Here is a 19,620-nt window from a genome sequence, read left to right as displayed (position 1 = left end):
ATTGTTGCTCTCCCATATTGTATGTGTGCTATTGCTGCTGAACGTGTTTGGAATTTCTCCTTCATGCCTAGTGGAAGGGCGAGAGCGGTCTCTGGAGTCTTGCCCTCCTCTGGTCCTCCTCTTTGAAATCTCCCTTGCAATGGCTTCCCAAGATAGTGCAGACATGAAAGGGAATAAGCGATGCACAGCACTCTTCAAAGCCTGAACTCTGGGAAAAGACAGCAGGCCTCGCAGGCAGTTAGCGACTCCCTGCTGCTAAAGAGAGGCCTGTGAAATGAGCTGACAGTCAACAACACAATTTTTTTTTAATCCAGTTTACAGCTGGAAAGAATGAGAAAAAGAAAAGCTGATCTGAGGTTGTTCTAAACCAATATATTACAAATTTTTGCATTTTGTGTCATTTTATACTCAGAAAACCATTGACAAGAATGGAGTATACAATGCACCCACAAAGCTCAGCAAAATGTTCGTGTCCTAGACAGTATCAACAATGCCTTTTGGCATTTATAGAAAATATGGACTAGGGGACTTTTTGGATATGCACATTTGAACATTTAGCCAAAGGTGTTTGGTGTCTCATGTTTGCTTCTTTAACAGGTACAAACCTAACATACAATTCCACTTTCAAACATTGGGATATAATCAAGTCTATCTGAGTCTGTTAAACCTGCTAAAAAATCCAGCTGAGTTTAGCAACTGGTGGAGCTGGTAAGTTATTTTCCAGTATAGATTTTTACTTGACTGATCAATAAAGATTTGAAATTTTTCAATTGCCTTTTTGTTGTGTTATTTTCTTAAAAATGGATTGTCTACAATGTAGCATGAGAAGCTGTAATCCCAGAAACTGTGTACAATTACCAGAATTTATACCCGCTGGCAAAGATGGTCTACCAGCCTAACAATCTCACTTTGTGTTTTAGCAGCTAGCTGGTTGGACTAAGCTTTTTTCAGCAGAATTATGATTTAGTGTGATGGAATTTGTGGAATGTTAGCTGTAATTTCCTTTTACTTGTTAGCCAGTAACTCCAATGCAAAACTAACGAAATTAACTTAGTCTCCAGACATTTTGGCTGATTGATTGATTGATTGATTGATTGATTGATTGATCAATTTGGCTAATACCAGGATCAGATTGCATGATAGTTTTGTCTTTCATGATGATCACCATGTCACATTAGTTGATCATAGTACCATAAATTCTTACTGTGTCTTGGTCGGGAGACTGGCAACACTACAAGTTTGACCCCGACCAATCATCATTCACATCCTTGCATGTTGTCATGGAGGAGGGTCAAGAAATTGTCAATCATGGCTACAGAAGGAACGTCAAGGAATACGCCGCAGGAATTGTCAAACTCAGCAAAAAAATACAAAAAAATTCTCACATGCTAAACTTTTCATGGGTTGTCCTAAATGCCACATCTCTATTCCTCAATTCTGTCATAGTACAAAGTGGTTTGTCGTTCCTGACATTCATATTTGGGCCAGATGCTGGAAATTTGTCTGTGATGACAAAATCGTGTCAAAATTGGGCTAATCATGTACTCTGATACCAGCATAAAGGGATTTTTTTTTGTTTGTTACATTTTCCTTTCATCTCACATACTGGTTGTATTAAACTTCATAATTCACTTTTAACATAAACCTGGTGGCAAAATGTAAGTGTGTCAATGAAACATGGAGGATGTGGACAACCGAAGTTGGACCAGTTGTAATTACAACACAACTCACTAAAAACATCACACAGACAGTGTAGAAGTGGATATAAGCTTATTTATCTTGAAACTACATATTCATATGGTTTAAAATAAAATTCACAGCATACAAAAAGTCTGAGTGTGCGATTTCAATGGATTTTTTAAGGAGTTAAGGGCCATTCTGATGTGAGATGTCTGAAGTGTCAGAAATGCTAAAGCATTTAATGTTTTGTTTCTGTCCACTGACCACCAGAGGTGGACAGTAACGAAGTACATTTACTTGAGTACTGTACTTAAGTACACTTTTTGAGTATCTGTACTTTACTTGAGTATTTTTTTTTTTTGGAAACTTAACACTTTAACTTCACTATATTTGAAAGACAAATATCATCCTTTTTACTCCACTACATTTCTATCAAGGTCCTCGTTACTATGAAGTGGCTTTGAAAGTGGATGTGTTTTTCTTTTCTTTTCTAAAACGTGATTGTTTTTTTTACAGATGACACTGAGACAGTCTATCAGTAATCACTAGGGTCACGTCACGTCCATAGACTGGATAAAATCAAGTTCAATTATTTCTCGACAGCATTATTTTACACGATCAGTTGATGGCAGAATGGAAGGAGGCGGATCTTCTGGAGAATGCACGCACCCATGGCTATAGCTAGAACCCATGTTTCAGTTTTCTGAAAGGATTAAAGATTCATTTCGTTTTAAATGTTTGCTTTGTTTGCCGAAAACGAACCATATCACGGCCTACAAAAACTCATCGTCTGACCTGCAGAAGCATATTGAGGGATGTGTTTTATTCCAAGAGAAAGCTTGCAATGAAGTTGTCTGTGCTTTTAGAGCTAGCGATCACGTTGCAATAGCTATGCAGTCTGGTTAGTCAAATGACTTTCTATGGATTTTCCCACCAAGTTGTCATAGCCTTGTCCACGGCTAACGATAACACGTAGCGAGTTAACTTGGACACTGTTAGTTAGCATGTAAAAATGGAGTTACACTAACATGAATAACGTTAACTTATCTGAAGTCCTTTCAGAAATATGTTTTAGCATAGGGTGACCAGACGTCCTGGTTTTACCGGGACAGTCCCGATTTGGGGTTGTGTGTCCCGAGTCCTGACAAAAGTCTGTCGGGACACGGATATGTCCCGGTTTTCGCCACTCGCGATGTTTGCAACTGAGCAGCATAGGAATCATTAGCGGAGAAATGTCTGCATTTACTATTTTGATGAATTGACCGGTGTGGCAGCAGGGGTGTGGTCAAGCGTCGGTCTGTGACCGGAGGGCGGAGTCAGGGAAGGTAAGATACACCTGATGTGAATTAATGTGTTTGTGTGTCTTTCCCAGTGATCGCGCCCTATATAAGGAGAGAGAGAGAGCTCTCTCCCCAGCCAGATGACTGGAGTGTGTGCGTTGGCTGGGAGAGTTAAAAGTTTGCTGAAAAGTGAAAATAAAAAGAGTTTTGTGAACTCAGTTCTGACCTGCCGTCCTTCTGTGCTCCACCCACCCATACAGACTGTCACAATGGTGCTGAAACCCGGAACCGAGCACAGAAGGACGGCAGGCCAGAACTGAGTTCACAAAACTCTTTTTATTTTCACTTTTCAGCAAACTTTTAACTCTCCCAGCCAACGCACACACTCCAGTCGTCTGGGTGGGGCGAGAGCTCTCTCTCTCTCCTTATATAGGGCGCGGTCACTGGGGAAGACACACAAACACATTAATTCACATCAGGTGTAGTGATTCTGCCACTTACCTTCCCTGACTCCGCGGTCACAGACCGACGCTTGACCACGCCCTTGCTGCTACAACAGGAATCGCAAACTTTCCTGGTTACTGCCCCCTGGCCCTGTGGCATGGGTGTTTATTTAGCCACATTATTCCAGACAACAGAACGTGTTGCCACGCAACAATAAAATAAACATTATCTGGCACGAATGTTCTTTGTCTAGCAGCAGTAATGCCGCAGCAATTATGCCGAAAAGAAAATGTACCTTTTCCAAAGATTTACAGGGCACCTACCCCTTCCTCCGAGAGGTGCAGAACAATGCGCACGAAGCCTACTGCACACACTGTAAGTGTTTTGTTCTTGTACTGAGTTGGGTAGCCTATGTTGCAAATGCTGTGCGCTCCTGTGGGGGCTTTCCTCAGGCTGTCGCCCCTCTCCTCCTTTACTGCTGTTTTGTTTGAGTGTATATTCTCAAATCACTTGTCTCTTTTTTGTTTCTGTTTAACATACCATTCTGACAGTTTGGCCATATTGCTGTGTTGAACAGCTTGTTGCACCTTCCATTAAAGTGTTCACTTTTGTACACATCTTCTTGCTTTATTCATTCAGTTGTGTGGAATGGTTAGTAAGGTTGATTCTGACCTAGGCTATGTTGAGGTCACATATCTACTTTTTAAGTTCATGCTATAGTGAATACAATTTTAGAGATATAGCCTACATGTGCATATGCATTCTTCTTGGTGTTCTCACAAACAGGTGGAATAAATCAGTTTAAATTTGGCCTATGGACATAGCCTGGCCTGTTCTCAGCCATTACAAAATCTGTTGTCTGACCATAATTTAACTGATCTGTATATCACTATGCTACTAGATAACAAAATGCCTGTTTGTTTTATTTCCTGTGAGATGTTCATAAATGTGAGCTTCAACAAAATGATAAAAGCACCTCTCTGAGTGTCACGTTTACGTAAAAAAAAGGTGTGCGTGCACGAGCATGGTCGCGCACAAAAGTGTCCCGGTTTCAGACTAGGGAAATCTGGTCACCCTATTTTAGCATAATCTTGCCAAATAAACAGAATGTAGAAATCTTTCTTTTCTAGTAATGTTAGCTACCCAATATGATTTCAAGTTTGAAAAGAGTTTGCTCGCATGTCAGGTGGAGTTTCACTGACAAGCTAGCTTAATGTTAAATCACAGCATGCGTTCATTTTGTGAATTCACATTTCTGTCTTTGGTAACAGCATTAGGTTTTGTAAGCGTTGTGTCAATAATACAACAATATGTTGACAGAAAATTAACTTTTAATACTTAAGTATTTTTAAAAGCAAGTACTTCAGTACTTTAATTTAAGTAAAAATTTGACTGGAGAACTTTCACTTGTATCGGAGTCACATTTGACCAGCGGGATCTGTACTTTGACTTAAGTAATGAAGTTGGGTACTTTATCCACCTCTGCTGACCACAAATGTACAAAAGTGTTAATTTAACTGTTATATTATTACAGGAAGCTCTCTTGGGCGGCACGGTGGTGTAGTGGTTAGCGCTATCGCCTCACAGCAAGAAGGTCCGGGTTCGAGCCCCGTGGCCGGCGAGGGCCTTTCTGTGCGGAGTTTGCATGTTCTCCCCGTGTCCACGTGGGTTTCCTCCGGGTGCTCCGGTTTCCCCCACAGTCCAAAGACATGCAGGTTAGGTTAACTGGTGACTCTAAATTGACCGTAGGTGTGAATGTGAGTGTGAATGGTTGTCTGTGTCTATGTGTCAGCCCTGTGATGACCTGGCGACTTGTCCAGGGTGTACCCCACCTTTCGCCCGTAGTCAGCTGGGATAGGCTCCAGCTTGCCTGCAACCCTGTAGAACAGGATAAAGCGGCTACAGATAATGAGATGAGATGAGATGAGATGAGATGAGATGAGATGAGATGAGGAAGCTCTCTTATCAAGTCAAATTGATTAGTGTAACTTTATTTTTTTTAAAATGTTGGATGATGCTAATAGTAGCTAATAATATTATTAGCATAACAATAGCTAGAGCTGTTGTTTTTTTTTCCACTGGGGTCACGCACGCGACTGACAGAAATGAAGCCATTTTGTGCCGGTTGTCGTCAGCTATATAACTAATTGTTGCAATTTATAGTGTGTAGAAGTCTCATCTCCTCTAGCCGCTTTATCCTGTTCTACAGGGTCGCAGGCAAGCTGGAGCCTATCCCAGCTGACTACGGGCGAAAGGTGGGGTACACCCTGGACAAGTCGCCAGGTCATCACAGGGCTGACACATAGACACAGACAACCATTCACACTCACATTCACACCTACGCTCAATTTAGAGTCACCAGTTAACCTAACCTGCATGTCTTTGGACTGTGGGGGAAACCGGAGCACCCAGAGGAAACCCACGCGGACACGGGGAGAACATGCAAACTCCGTACAGAAAGGCCCTCGGCGGCCACGGGGCTCGAACCCAGACCTTCTTGCTGTGAGGCGACAGCGCTAACCACTACACCACCGTGCTGCCTGTGTAGAAGTCATAATTTTTTATTTTATATATAATATGTTTGTTTACAGAGCAAAGAAACTTGTAAGACAGTATTACATTTATTTTATATAGAGAGAGCAAAGAGAAAATGAAGTTCATTGCATTAGTTGTTAGCAACCAATAGGTGGCGACAGGACGCCATTTTGAATCAGCTCAGCAGTGGAGTAGTGCAGTATACTGTAGAAACAAAGGAGATTATTCACTGGTTAAAATGGTAAAGTCGTCAAAAACATGGTGGTATGGGTGCATGAGAGGATATTTGTTGGCCTCTCTTACTGACATATACTATTTAATTTAATTTAATTTAATTAAAGCAACCTTTTTTTCTTTGCTAGTTGAATGTTCATTTTGTTCTCAGTTCAAGTGCCTATGAATCCTGTGCTTCTTAAAGCTATTAGTTTCTTTACAGCTTGAATTTCTAACATGGAAAAGTTTCTAAAATGTTAACTTTTTTCTTTCTTTCTCGTGTTTTGGCAGATTGCAGAGCAATTAAACTGGGCCAACAGCTCGCCTGGCACATGGCACATATGACATACTGTCCAAAAGGTGGTCACATTTGGCACTGGGTCACTACCACAGCCTGGAGTGGGAAATTGAGGTCAGTGAGTAATTCAGTCTGGATTACTCATGAACCCTGTTTCTGAGACACAGCACACTTGTTATTTAATATTAATTTATACAATAATATGCGTCATTTATACATATTAACAGATACCTTTTGTATCACGTTTACATTTTTATATTGGCTAATATAAGTAACTAATAAATGCAACTCTGTGTAAGTTGATTTAGATGAAACCTGTAGCCGCATCAATACATTGCATTGCTATACATTGTACTGTATGTACAATGTTAAAACAACAACATTAATTCATTCATTCATTTTCTATTCTGCTTATCCATCGCGGCGCCAATTCCAGTTGACACTAGGTGAGCGGCAGGGGACACCCTAGATAGGTGACACTATCGCAGGGCTAAAACAGAAAGACCGACAGCCATTCACACTCATTCACACCTATGGACAATTTGACCAAATTTGCATGTCTTTGGACTGTGGGAGGAAACCTGAGCACCCGGAGGAAACCCACACAGGCACAAGGAGAACATGCAGAACTCCACACAGAGAGTCTCCAATCGATCAGCAAACGTTTGGTCCCCACAAACAGCTAAATCGATGCCTGGACATGAATACAAACACATGCTGCCCAGAAACATCCTATGCACTATATATATACACAACCCCGATTTCAAAAAAGTTGGGACAAAGAACAAATTGTAAATAAAAACGGAATGCAATGATGTGGAAGTTTCAAAATTCCATATTTTATTCAGAATAGAACATAGATGACATCAAATGTTTAAACTGAGAAAATGTATCATTTAAAGAGAAAAATTAGGTGATTTTAAATTTCATGACAACAACACATGTCAAAAAAGTTGGGACAAGGCCATGTTTACCACTGTGAGACATCCCCTTTTCTCTTTACAACAGTCTGTAAACGTCTGGGGACTGAGGAGACAAGTTGCTCAAGTTTAGGGATAAGAATGTTAACCCATTCTTGTCTAATGTAGGATTCTAGTTGCTCAACTGTCTTAGGTCTTTTTTGTCGTATCTTCCGTTTTATGATGCGCCAAATGTTTTCTATGGGTGAAAGATCTGGACTGCAGGCTGGCCAGTTCAGTACCCGGACCCTTCTTCTACGCAGCCATGATGCTGTAATTGATGCAGCATGTGGTTTGGCATTGTCATGTTGGAAAATGCAAGGTCTTCCCTGAAAGAGACGTCGTCTGGATGGGAGCATATGTTGCTCTAGAATCTGGATATACCTTTCAGCATTGACGGTGTCTTTCCAGATGTGTAAGCTGCCCATGCCATATGCACTAAGGCAACCCCATACCATCAGAGATGCAGGCTTCTGAACTGAGCGCTGATAACAACTTGGGTCGTCCTTCTCCTCTTTAGTCCGAATGACACGGCATCCCTGATTTCCATAAAGAACTTCAAATTTTGATTCATCTGACCACAGAACAGTTTTCCACTTTGCCACAGTCCATTTTAAATGAGCCTTGGCCCAGAGAAGACGTCTGCGCTTCTGGATCATGTTTAGATACGGCTTCTTCTTTGAACTATAGAGTTTTAGCTGGCAATGGTGGATGGCACGGTGAATTGTGTTCACAGATAATGTTCTCTGGAAATATTCCTGAGCCCATTTTGTGATTTCCAATACAGAAGCATGCCTGTATGTGATGCAGTGCCGTCTAAGGACCCGAAGATCACGGGCACCCAGTATGGTTTTCCGGCCTTGACCCTTACGCGCAGAGATTCTTCCAGATTCTCTGAATCTTTTGATGATATTATGCACTGTAGATGATGATATGCTCAAATTCTTTGCAATTTTACACTGTCGAACTCCTTTCTGATACTGCTCCACTATTTGTTGGCGCAGAATCAGGGGGATTGGTGAGCCTCTTCCCATCTTTACTTCTGAGAGCCGCTGCCACTCCAAGATGCTTTTTTTATACCCAGTCATGTTAATGACCTATTGCCAATTGACCTAATGAGTTGCAGTTTGGTCCTCCAGCTGTTCCTTTTTTGTACCTTTAACTTTTCCAACCTCTTATTGCCCCTGTCCCAACTTTTTTGAGATGTGTTGCTGTCATGAAATTTCAAATGAGCCAATATTTGGCATGAAATTTCAAAATGTCTCACTTTCGACATTTGATATGTTGTCTATGTTCTATTGTGAATACAATATCAGTTTTTGAGATTTTGTAAATGATTGCATTCCGTTTTTATTTACAATTTGTACTTTGTCCCAACTTTTTTTAGAATCGGGGTTTTATATATATATCACATCTCATTACTGAAATGCTCCCTTTTCATCTTCCATCAAGATTATAATATTGATGGCTTTTCATTCCTCTATTGATACAAAACGTCTCAATAGAAACAAACAGTGGCTCTGTGGCAAGTCAGGATTTGACCTCACAACCTTCTGGCACATACCAGCACCACCCCACCTATATACTGTAAACTCCACCCACTCAGCCTCAGTCCCTTTTTTAGTTACTCAGTCAGAAACGATCCAAACAAGACACACACGCATACCAAACACAGTGCCAAGCCTCCCATTCTTCTGTTACTTGGCTTCCTCTGTGCACTCTTGGGCCAGAATGCATTTACAGCACGAGCAATTTGGATTCCTTACATTCCTTCCTCTGTTCTTTCCCTTTTCTGTCCTCAGTTTCAATTCAGTTTCAAGTCAGTTGAGTTTTACTGTATCAGTTACAGTACTGACAAAACCTCATTGCTAAGTGTTTAAAGTAGAACAAGGGTTATATAATGTAATATAATAACACAGTAATCACTTTGGCATTATCTCATCATGTCTGTCCGTCAGCAAATAAAAGTACACTAAAGTAGGCACAGTGTTTACTCTTCTGGCTGTGTATGGAGGTGTAAGAAGGTCAGAAGCACGTAGGGGGCCTGATATTTAGGGATGATGGAGGAAGGGGGAACAGAGTGTGAATCAGATCTGAGTCACAAGCTCTGTTGACTCACTGTTCACTGTGTGTGTATGGATAAAACATCAGCAATGTGTAATGCGACACAGCAACGAAGCTTCTCGTTAGATCTGTTGTGAGCTGTTGGGAAACTGAATAATGAAACTGAGTCACTGGTTTTAAATGGCATTTCATGCGTACAGTGTGTCACATTGATGTTGATGGTGTTACTTTCACGAATAGCGATGATGTCGAATGCTGAGATCAGACAAGTACATCATACTCGTAATGGTGATGATGAACATAAGAGATGCTAATGACTCCTTTTATTGTATGATGTAAAGACACTCATGGTGCAAAGTGCACAGTGAGCACAGGGGTGTGGGTGAGGATGACGATGATGATTGTGGTAGTGAAGAATGGACATCTGCTGAAGTATAGACGGAAAGTTGTGTAACTCAGACTGGATCAGATGTGTCAACAATATTATGTGTAATCAGCTGTTCTTCTTCAGAAACTGTACAGTAATAGAGAAGAGTAATAAAGAAGAAAGATCATATGATGAAAAGTGTCTGCTTACAATGCCACGTACAGACCAGTGTTTCTTTTAAAAGTTATATTTGGACAAGTGCTTCCTTGAAACATTATATCATGACTATTGCTTTCTTAAAACCCAGGAAGAAAAGTGCAGAGGGAGAGTCCTAACTCGGTTATTAAAGAGCATATTTAGAGTCTTAGCTGTCTTCATGTAATTACTGTCATGCATGAAACCTTTTCACTACTTTCGGAATTGTTTCTTGAAAGACAGAGTTTGGTCATTCTGGGAAGCTTGTGTTTGAATAATCAGTGCTGTTCAGTATGATAAGCTCCACCCCAACACTTCCTCGTCCGTACTCTGGAACGAGAAATAAAATGATCCTGGTTCCTGTGGTGGAAACACCAAAAGTCCTTAAAAAAGCTCCTTGGTCTTTAAAGGTGGAAATGTCTACCTTAAGTTTCAGAGTTCCTGGAAAACATTCTTGGCTCCTGATAGGTTCTTGTGGTGGAAACATGCCTAAAGTTTCTGAGACTTAAAAACTGTCCATGGTTCCTGCGATGTACGGTAATTGTGTCTGAAGATCTTTTTTGGTTCCTGAAAAGTTTTTCAAAAAGTCTCTGAAAAATGTGTGCAGTTCCTGAAAAGGAACAAGCTTTGGGTTATTGGTTTTATTAGTTTAAAAAAAAAAAACTTTTACATGTCCTGAAAGTGTTCCTGTTCCTAAAGTGACTGAAAAACCCCTAGGGTTCTGAAAAGATTCCTGTGAAAAAAGTGCCTGAAAAACATCTTGTGCTTTTGAAAAGGTTCCTGTAAAGAAAATGTGCCTAACATTCCTCAAAACATTCCTGTGGTGGAGGCATAAAAAGCCTAAAGTTTTTTTTTTTTAAAGATGTTCTCAATTCCTGAAAAGTTTCCCAAGCCAAAATTTGTCAGGTTCCTAACATGTTCTTGAGTTCCTGAAAAAAATTGATATGGTTTCTGTGTTGGAAATGTGCACATTCCTGAGTTCCTGAAAACCAATAAAATGACAAAAGTTCCTGAAAAATGAAAAGTTTCTGAAAAGGTTACTCTGGTAGATATGCACCTATTTGTTAGTTTCTAGAAAACTTTAGTTAAGGAAAAAGGTTTTCAGGGTGGACAGCAAAAGTTCCTGAGTCCCTGTAAAACTGTATTGTTTCCTGAAAACCAGGGCTTTGAACCAGAATTTTTTTCCTATTGGTTCATTCCGAACAGAAACGGAATTTTAACGTTTCCGGTTTTGGGTTCCACCATTAAATAGACGTTCCTGAACCGGTTAGAACAAAAAAATTTTGTTCCCGGAACGGTTAATTACGTTCCCTGTCAGCTGTTTAACAAATGGCTATAAAATTATGTCTCTGTCTCATCCAGCTTAAGCCAAATGTAGGCTAATTCTATTACAACCTTCATTAAATAAGACAAGAAATAATTCAAAACAATTATTATTTCAAATGTTGGCGATTTGGATTCTCAGTATGTCTTCCCATCTACACAAACAGAAAAAGTGCCAAAAATGAAAGATAATTTGTTTAGTGTGTTACCAAAGGCTAGTCAGGCCCTATGCATTGATAGGCTAACAGAGGTTAACGTCATTTAATGTTCGCGAGCCTCTTATTAACGTGGACAAATATATTGATATCGTGTTTGAAATTGACGTTTTTGAATAACGATAGACTGCAATATTTACCTCTTATTTAAGATGTGGAGACGTGATAGTAGTCCACCCTCCCACTCTCTCCATTCAGTCAGCGAACGTCACACAGGAAGTGAACCCCAGCGGGTCAGAGAAACTTGCGCAAGAGAAGAATGACTTTTTTATTTGTAGGCTGCAGAAACTTTGAGGAACGAAATAAAAACCGGTATTAACCGGTTACCATTATTTTTAATAAGCGTTTCTGTTCCGGAGCATAAAAAGTAATAAAGTTTCTGGTTTCGTTTCTGTTCCATGTGAAATAGAAAAAGTTCCCGGTTTTCGTTTTCGTTCCTTGAACCGGTTCAAAGCCCTGCTGAAAACCACCCTGCAATGAAAATGTTCCTGACTTTCTAAAAGGCTAACTGGTTCCTGAAATGTTCCTGTGGTGGAGACATGACTAAAGTTCTTGTGGAACATCCTCGGGCCTTGAAAAGGTTCCTGTGGTTGAGACATACTAAATGTCTTGGGTTTCTGGGGTGGACATGTTCTTATTGCTGGGTCCTTAACTGACTGAATTGGTCTCTTCCGCAATTGTAACTGGCTCTGGATAAACATAATAATTTTAAAATATTTTATTGATTGTTTATAGCACTTTTCTCACAATCATGGTTGTTTTCTGGTTTATGTGAAGTGAAGAAGAAGGCTTTATTTGTCAGATATGCATTACAACAGAGTGAAATTCTTTTCTTTGCATATCCCAGCTTATTAGGAAGTCAGGGTCAGAGTGCAAGTCAGCCATGATACAGCGCTCCTGAAGCAGATAGGGTTAAAGGAAAACTCTGGGATTTTTTAACCTAGGCCCTATTTTCCCATCTCTTTGGGTCCACATTTTACACTTAGACATAATAGAGACTAGCCATGATTGAAAGAAGAGTGCAAAGAGTGCTCTTCTTGCTCTCTCCTCATCCTGTCTTCAATTTCTCGGAGCTCTTCGTCTGTATACTCTGGCTCAATGAAATAGGAATGGCCATCAAATTCAAATGTCTAGTCTGTATTGTCATAATCATCTAAATATTCGAGCATTACTTTGGAAATAATCACTCATGCAATAATCGACTATACACACTGAATGGGGCGCTGCATCAGAGACCAGAAGAAGAGCAAGGTAAAGCAATGAGTGTAGAAACAGTCATTTTTTTACAGTTTCTTTACAGTTATTGAGGCAAAAAGACACAGGTGTGTTACTTTAAGGATTTTTTCCATCTTGTCAGGCCCTTACAATAACATTATGAGCCTGTCAGTGTGGTTTATTTTGACGCAGATGATTGCCTTTGTATAGCCGTTTTGTGGTCGCCGGTTACAGAGTTCTAACTCAATACTGGACTGATTTAAATCGATTTTGTCCTGAGTAAATAGCTGAACTCAAAAAGATGTGTAAATAGGGCCAAGGTTAAAAAAAAGTCCTGGAGTTGTCCTTTAATGGTCTTGTTAAATTGCCCAACAGTGGCAACATGGTGGTGCTGGGTGTTGAACCCCCAATCTTCTGATCACTACATAAGTGAGTGTGTATGACGATCAGTGTGTACAGGGCAGTACTTTCTCTTGTGTGTGTGTTATGCTCTGTTCACTCCCCTCTTGTCCTCTTCTGGGAACAGGAATATCAGGTTTCCTGTGTGTGTGTGTGTGTGTGTGTGTGTGTGTGTGTGTGTGTGTGTACAGTGCATACTTGCTGCTTCCTCTGTGTTCTCTCGCTGTCAGCACAGAGCAGAACCGTGTCAAAGCAACGTGATTCACTGGCCCCCCTCTCCCTGTGTCTCTGTGTGTGTGTGTGTGTGTGTGTGTGTGTGTGTGTGTGTGTGTGTGTGTGTGTGCATGAGTGTGCGTGTATTATGATCCTCACATGGGTACAGCGGCTAGACTTTGGCTCTGGACGTCTGTGTGGAGAGCCCTACTGTATTTTGGTTATCGATTAACAGCACAAGTTTCACACGTACAAACGAGTTGCGGAAACAAACAGCGACAGCCGTCTGAGCCAATTACAGCAATCAGACGGGACACTATTACTGAAATGAGGTGTGTGTTATTATGTAGTTCACTGAATGTTCATTATTCAGATGATGAATAAGAACGCTATGTTCAAAGCCTAGTTTGAATAGCCACTGAGAGGTTACATAATGGTCAAGTGTAAATATCTGGTATGTAGGTTATGAATCTGGGAACACAACAATAAATGACCTTACCTAGAATTTGCATAGTATATTATATTTCAGTGGCAGGCTAATGACAAAAGTATAATTATGATTATTTTGCTTAGTATTAATTTTCATATACTACTACTACTAATAATAATAATATTGTATATCATTTTTGAGTCCAAAACCTAAAAGTACTTTAAAAAGAAAACAAGTCAAACTAAATTAATGCAACAACCTACAATCATTAATAATGAAGTATTAGTGTATGAACATGTTTTTTGACCCGGACCTTCTTGCTGTGAGGTGACAGTGCTAACCACTACACCACCGTGCCGCCCTTAACTCAAACAACTAAACAAATATCGTGTACAGTATACAATCAAGTTCATGATATACTACCTCATATATTTTACTGAGCCAGTAATTAATTTATTGAATTTCTGGTTCTTGCCACATCATGACATTTGATGTACGAATTTTTTTAACTCAAACATCCATCCATCCATCTCATTATCTCTAGCCGCTTTATCCTGTTCTACAGGGTTGCAGGCAAGCTGGAGCCTATCCCAGCTGACTACGGGCGAAAGGCGGGGTACACCCTGGACAAGTCGCCAGGTCATCACAGGGCTGACACATAGACACAGACAACCATTCACACTCACATTCACACCTACGGTCAATTTAGAGTCACCAGTTAACCTAACCTGCATGTCTTTGGACTGTGGGGGAAACCGGAGCACCCGGAGGAAACCCACGCGGACACGGGGAGAACATGCAAACTCCGCACAGAAAGGCCCCTGTTGGCCACGGGGCTCGAACCCGGACCTTCTTGCTGTGAGGCAACAGTGCTAACCACTACACCACCGTGCCGCCCTTAACTCAAACAACTAAACAAATATCGTGTACAGTATACAATCAAGTTCATGATATACTACCTCATATATTTTACTGGGCCAGTAATTAATTAATTTGATCATTTGATTGTGCATCCTCTTTTAAATACACTTTCAAAAGATTGTGCTGATGTTTATCAGTTAAATGTTATTTGTGTGTTGAGAGACACTTGGGACTTGTTAAAGCTTACGCTGTCTGTCTGCTAAATATACCATCTTTAGTTTGTTTTTGACGGAGCAGCTGTTTTGAGTTCTGTGAGTCACTTTTTCTCTCACTTTCTTGCAAAATGGAGGAATGTTTAGGCGACACATTCCACTGGGTGAGCTGTTTGAGAAGACCGGGCAAGAGTGCAGAGTTCATCACTCTCCTGGACCCCTGACCCCCACAGAGAGAGACGGAGAGAGGGAAACAAAGAGATAAACAGGAAAGGAGGGAGAGACAGAGATAGAGACAGACATGAAGGGAGAGAGAGAGAGAGAGAGAGAGACGTGGAGGGAGAGACAGAGAGAGATGTGGAGGGAGAGACAGAGAGAGAGACGTGGAGGGAGAGAGAAAGACGTGGAGGGAGAGAGAAAGACGTGGAGGGAGAGACAGAGAGAGAGACGTGGAGGGAGAGAGTGTGTGTGAGAGAGAGAGACATGGAGGGCGAGACAGAGAGAGAGAGTGGGGGTCGGCTAGGCAGGCAGGGGAGGAGGGAAGGGATGAGAGACAGAGGAGAGAGATGTGAAGGGAGAAACAGAGAGAGACATGGAGGGAGAGAGTGTGAGAGAGAGACATGGAGGGAGAGTCTGAGAGACGTGGAGGGAGAGAGTGTGAGAGAGAGACGTGGAGGGAGAGAGAGAGAAATGTGGAGGGAGAGACAGAGAGAGAGATGTGGAGGGAGCAAGAGAGAGAGACGTGGAGAGAGAGATTTGGAGGGAGAGACAGAGAGTGATGTGGAGGGAGAGAGAGATGTGGATGGAGAGAGTGTGACAGAGAGAGAGATGTGGAGGGAGAGAGTGTGACAGAGAGACAGACGTGGAGGGAGAGACAGAGAGACATGGAGGGAGAGAGTGTGAGAGAGATGTGGAGGGAGAGAATGTGTGTGTGTGTGTGTGTGTGTGTGTGTGTGTGTGTGTGTGTGTGTGTGTGTGTGTGTGTGTGTGAGAGAGAGAGAGAGAGAGAGAGAGACGTGGAGGGAGAGAATTTGTGTGTGTGAGAGAGAGACGTGGAGGGAGATAATGTGTGTGTGAGAGAGAGACGTGGAGGGAGAGAATGTGTGTGTGAGAGAGAGACATGGAGGGAGATAATGTGTGAGAGAGAGAGACGTGGAGGGAGAGAATGTGAGAGAGAGATGTTGAGGGAGAGAATGTGAGAGAGAGAGAGACGTGGAGGGAGAGAATGTGAGAGAGAGAGACGTGGAGGGAGAGAATGTGTGAGAGAGATAGAGATGTGGAAGGACAGAGTGTGAGAGAGAGACGTGGAGAGATGGAGTGTGAGAGACAGAGAGATGTGGAGAGATAGAGTGTGAGATAGAGAGACGTGGAGAGATAGAGTGTGAGATAGAGAGACATGGAGAGATAGAGTGTGAGAGAGAGATGTGGAGAGATAGAGTGTGAGAGAGAGATGTGGAGAGATAGAGTGTGTGAGAGAGAGATGTGGAGAGATAGAGTGTGAGAGAGATAGAGTGTGAGAGAGAGAGATGTGGAGAGATAGAGTGTGAGAGAGAGAGACATGGAGAGATAGAGTGTGAGAGAGAGATGTGGAGAGATAGAGTGTGAGAGAGAGATGTGGAGAGATAGAGTGTGTGAGAGAGAGATGTGGAGAGATAGAGTGTGAGAGAGAGAGATGTGGAGAGATAGAGTGTGAGAGAGAGAGATGTGGAGAGATAGAGTGTGAGAGAGAGAGAGATGTGGAGAGATAGAGTGTGTGAGAGAGAGATGTGGAGAGATAGAGTGTGAGAGAGAGAGATGTGGAGAGATAGAGTGTGTGAGAGAGAGATGTGGAGAGATAGAGTGTGTGAGAGAGATGTGGAGAGATAGAGTGTGTGAGAGAGAGATGTGGAGAGATAGAGTGTGTGAGAGAGAGATGTGGAGAGATAGAGTGTGTGAGAGAGAGATGTGGAGAGATAGAGTGTGAGAGATAGAGTGTGTGAGAGAGAGAGATGTGGAGAGATAGAGTGTGTGAGAGAGAGAGATGTGGAGAGATAGAGTGTGAGAGAGAGAGAGAGATGTGGAGAGATAGAGTGTGAGAGAGAGAGATGTGGAGAGATAGTGTGTGAGAGAGAGATGTGGAGAGATAGAGTGTGAGAGAGAGAGATGTGGAGAGATAGAGTGTGTGAGAGAGAGATGTGGAGAGATAGTGTGTGAGAGAGATGTGGAGAGATAGAGTGTGAGAGAGAGAGATGTGGAGAGATAGAGTGTGTGAGAGAGAGATGTGGAGAGATAGAGTGTGTGAGAGAGAGAGATGTGGAGAGATAGAGTGTGAGAGAGAGAGATGTGGAGAGATAGAGTGAGAGAGAGAGATGTGGAGAGATAGAGTGTGAGCGAGAGAGAGATGTGGAGAGATAGAGTGTGTGAGAGAGAGAGATGTGGAGAGATAGAGTGTGAGAGAGAGAGATGTGGAGAGATAGAGTGTGTGAGAGAGAGATGTGGAGAGATAGAGTGTGTGAGAGAGAGATGTGGAGAGATAGAGTGTGAGAGAGAGAGATGTGGAGAGATAGAGTGTGAGAGAGAGAGAGATGTGGAGAGATAGAGTGTGAGAGAGAGAGAGATGTGGAGAGATAGAGTGTGTGAGAGAGAGAGATGTGGAGAGATAGAGTGTGAGAGAGAGAGATGTGGAGAGATAGAGTGTGAGAGAGATGTGGAGAGATAGAGTGTGTGAGAGAGAGATGTGGAGAGATAGAGTGTGTGAGAGAGAGATGTGGAGAGATAGAGTGTGTGAGAGAGAGATGTGGAGAGATAGAGTGTGTGAGAGAGAGATGTGGAGAGATAGAGTGTGTGAGAGAGAGATGTGGAGAGATAGAGTGTGTGAGAGAGAGAGATGTGGAGAGATAGAGTGTGTGAGAGAGAGATGTGGAGAGATAGAGTGTGTGAGAGAGAGATGTGGAGAGATAGAGTGTGTGAGAGAGAGATGTGGAGAGATAGAGTGTGTGAGAGAGAGATGTGGAGAGATAGAGTGTGTGAGAGAGAGAGATGTGGAGAGATAGAGTGTGTGAGAGAGAGATGTGGAGAGATAGAGTGTGTGAGAGAGAGATGTGGAGAGATAGAGTGTGTGAGAGAGAGATGTGGAGAGATAGAGTGTGTGAGAGAGAGATGTGGATAGTGTGTGTGTGAGAGAGATGTGGAGAGATAGAGTGTGAGAGAGAGAGAGATGTGGAGAGATAGAGTGTGGGAGAATGAGATGTGGAGAGATAGTGTGAGAGAGAGATGTGGAGAGATAGAGTGTGTGAGAGAGAGATGTGGAGAGATAGAGTGTGTGAGAGAGAGATGTGGAGAGATAGAGTGTGAGAGAGAGATGTGGAGAGATAGAGTGTGAGAGAGAGAGAGATGTGGAGAGATAGAGTGTGTGAGAGAGAGATGTGGAGAGATAGAGTGTGTGAGAGAGAGATGTGGAGAGATAGAGTGTGTGAGAGAGAGATGTGGAGAGATAGAGTGTGTGAGAGAGAGATGTGGATAGTGTGTGTGTGAGAGAGATGTGGAGAGATAGAGTGTGAGAGAGAGAGATGTGGAGAGATAGAGTGTGGGAGAATGAGATGTGGAGAGATAGTGTGAGAGAGAGATGTGGAGAGATAGAGTGTGTGAGAGAGAGATGTGGAGAGATAGAGTGTGTGAGAGAGAGATGTGGAGAGATAGAGTGTGAGAGAGAGATGTGGAGAGATAGAGTGTGAGAGAGAGAGAGATGTGGAGAGATAGAGTGTGTGAGAGAGAGATGTGGAGAGATAGAGTGTGAGAAATAGAGATGTGGAGAGATAGAGTGTGTGAGAGAGAGATGTGGAGAGATAGAGTGTGGGAGAATGAGATGTGGAGAGATAGTGTGAGAGAGAGATGTGGAGAGATAGAGTGTGAGAGAGAGAGATGTGGAGAGATAGAGTGTGAGAGAGAGAGAGATGTGGAGAGATAGAGTGTGAGAGAGAGAGAGATGTGGAGAGATAGAGTGTGTGAGAGAGAGATGTGGAGAGATAGAGTGTGTGAGAGAGAGATGTGGAGAGATAGAGTGTGTGAGAGAGAGATGTGGAGAGATAGAGTGTGAGAGATAGAGTGTGTGAGAGAGAGAGATGTGGAGAGATAGAGTGTGTGAGAGAGAGAGATGTGGAGAGATAGAGTGTGAGAGAGAGAGAGAGATGTGGAGAGATAGAGTGTGAGAGAGAGAGATGTGGAGAGATAGTGTGTGAGAGAGAGATGTGGAGAGATAGAGTGTGAGAGAGAGAGATGTGGAGAGATAGAGTGTGTGAGAGAGAGATGTGGAGAGATAGTGTGTGAGAGAGATGTGGAGAGATAGAGTGTGAGAGAGAGAGATGTGGAGAGATAGAGTGTGTGAGAGAGAGATGTGGAGAGATAGAGTGTGTGAGAGAGAGAGATGTGGAGAGATAGAGTGTGAGAGAGAGAGATGTGGAGAGATAGAGTGAGAGAGAGAGATGTGGAGAGATAGAGTGTGAGCGAGAGAGAGATGTGGAGAGATAGAGTGTGTGAGAGAGAGAGATGTGGAGAGATAGAGTGTGAGAGAGAGAGATGTGGAGAGATAGAGTGTGTGAGAGAGAGATGTGGAGAGATAGAGTGTGTGAGAGAGAGATGTGGAGAGATAGAGTGTGAGAGAGAGAGATGTGGAGAGATAGAGTGTGAGAGAGAGAGAGATGTGGAGAGATAGAGTGTGAGAGAGAGAGAGATGTGGAGA

This window comes from Neoarius graeffei, chromosome 19, assembly GCF_027579695.1.
Source record: "Neoarius graeffei isolate fNeoGra1 chromosome 19, fNeoGra1.pri, whole genome shotgun sequence".
Taxonomy (NCBI): Eukaryota; Metazoa; Chordata; class Actinopteri; order Siluriformes; family Ariidae; genus Neoarius; species Neoarius graeffei.
Note: the sequence above shows the minus strand (reverse complement) of the source record.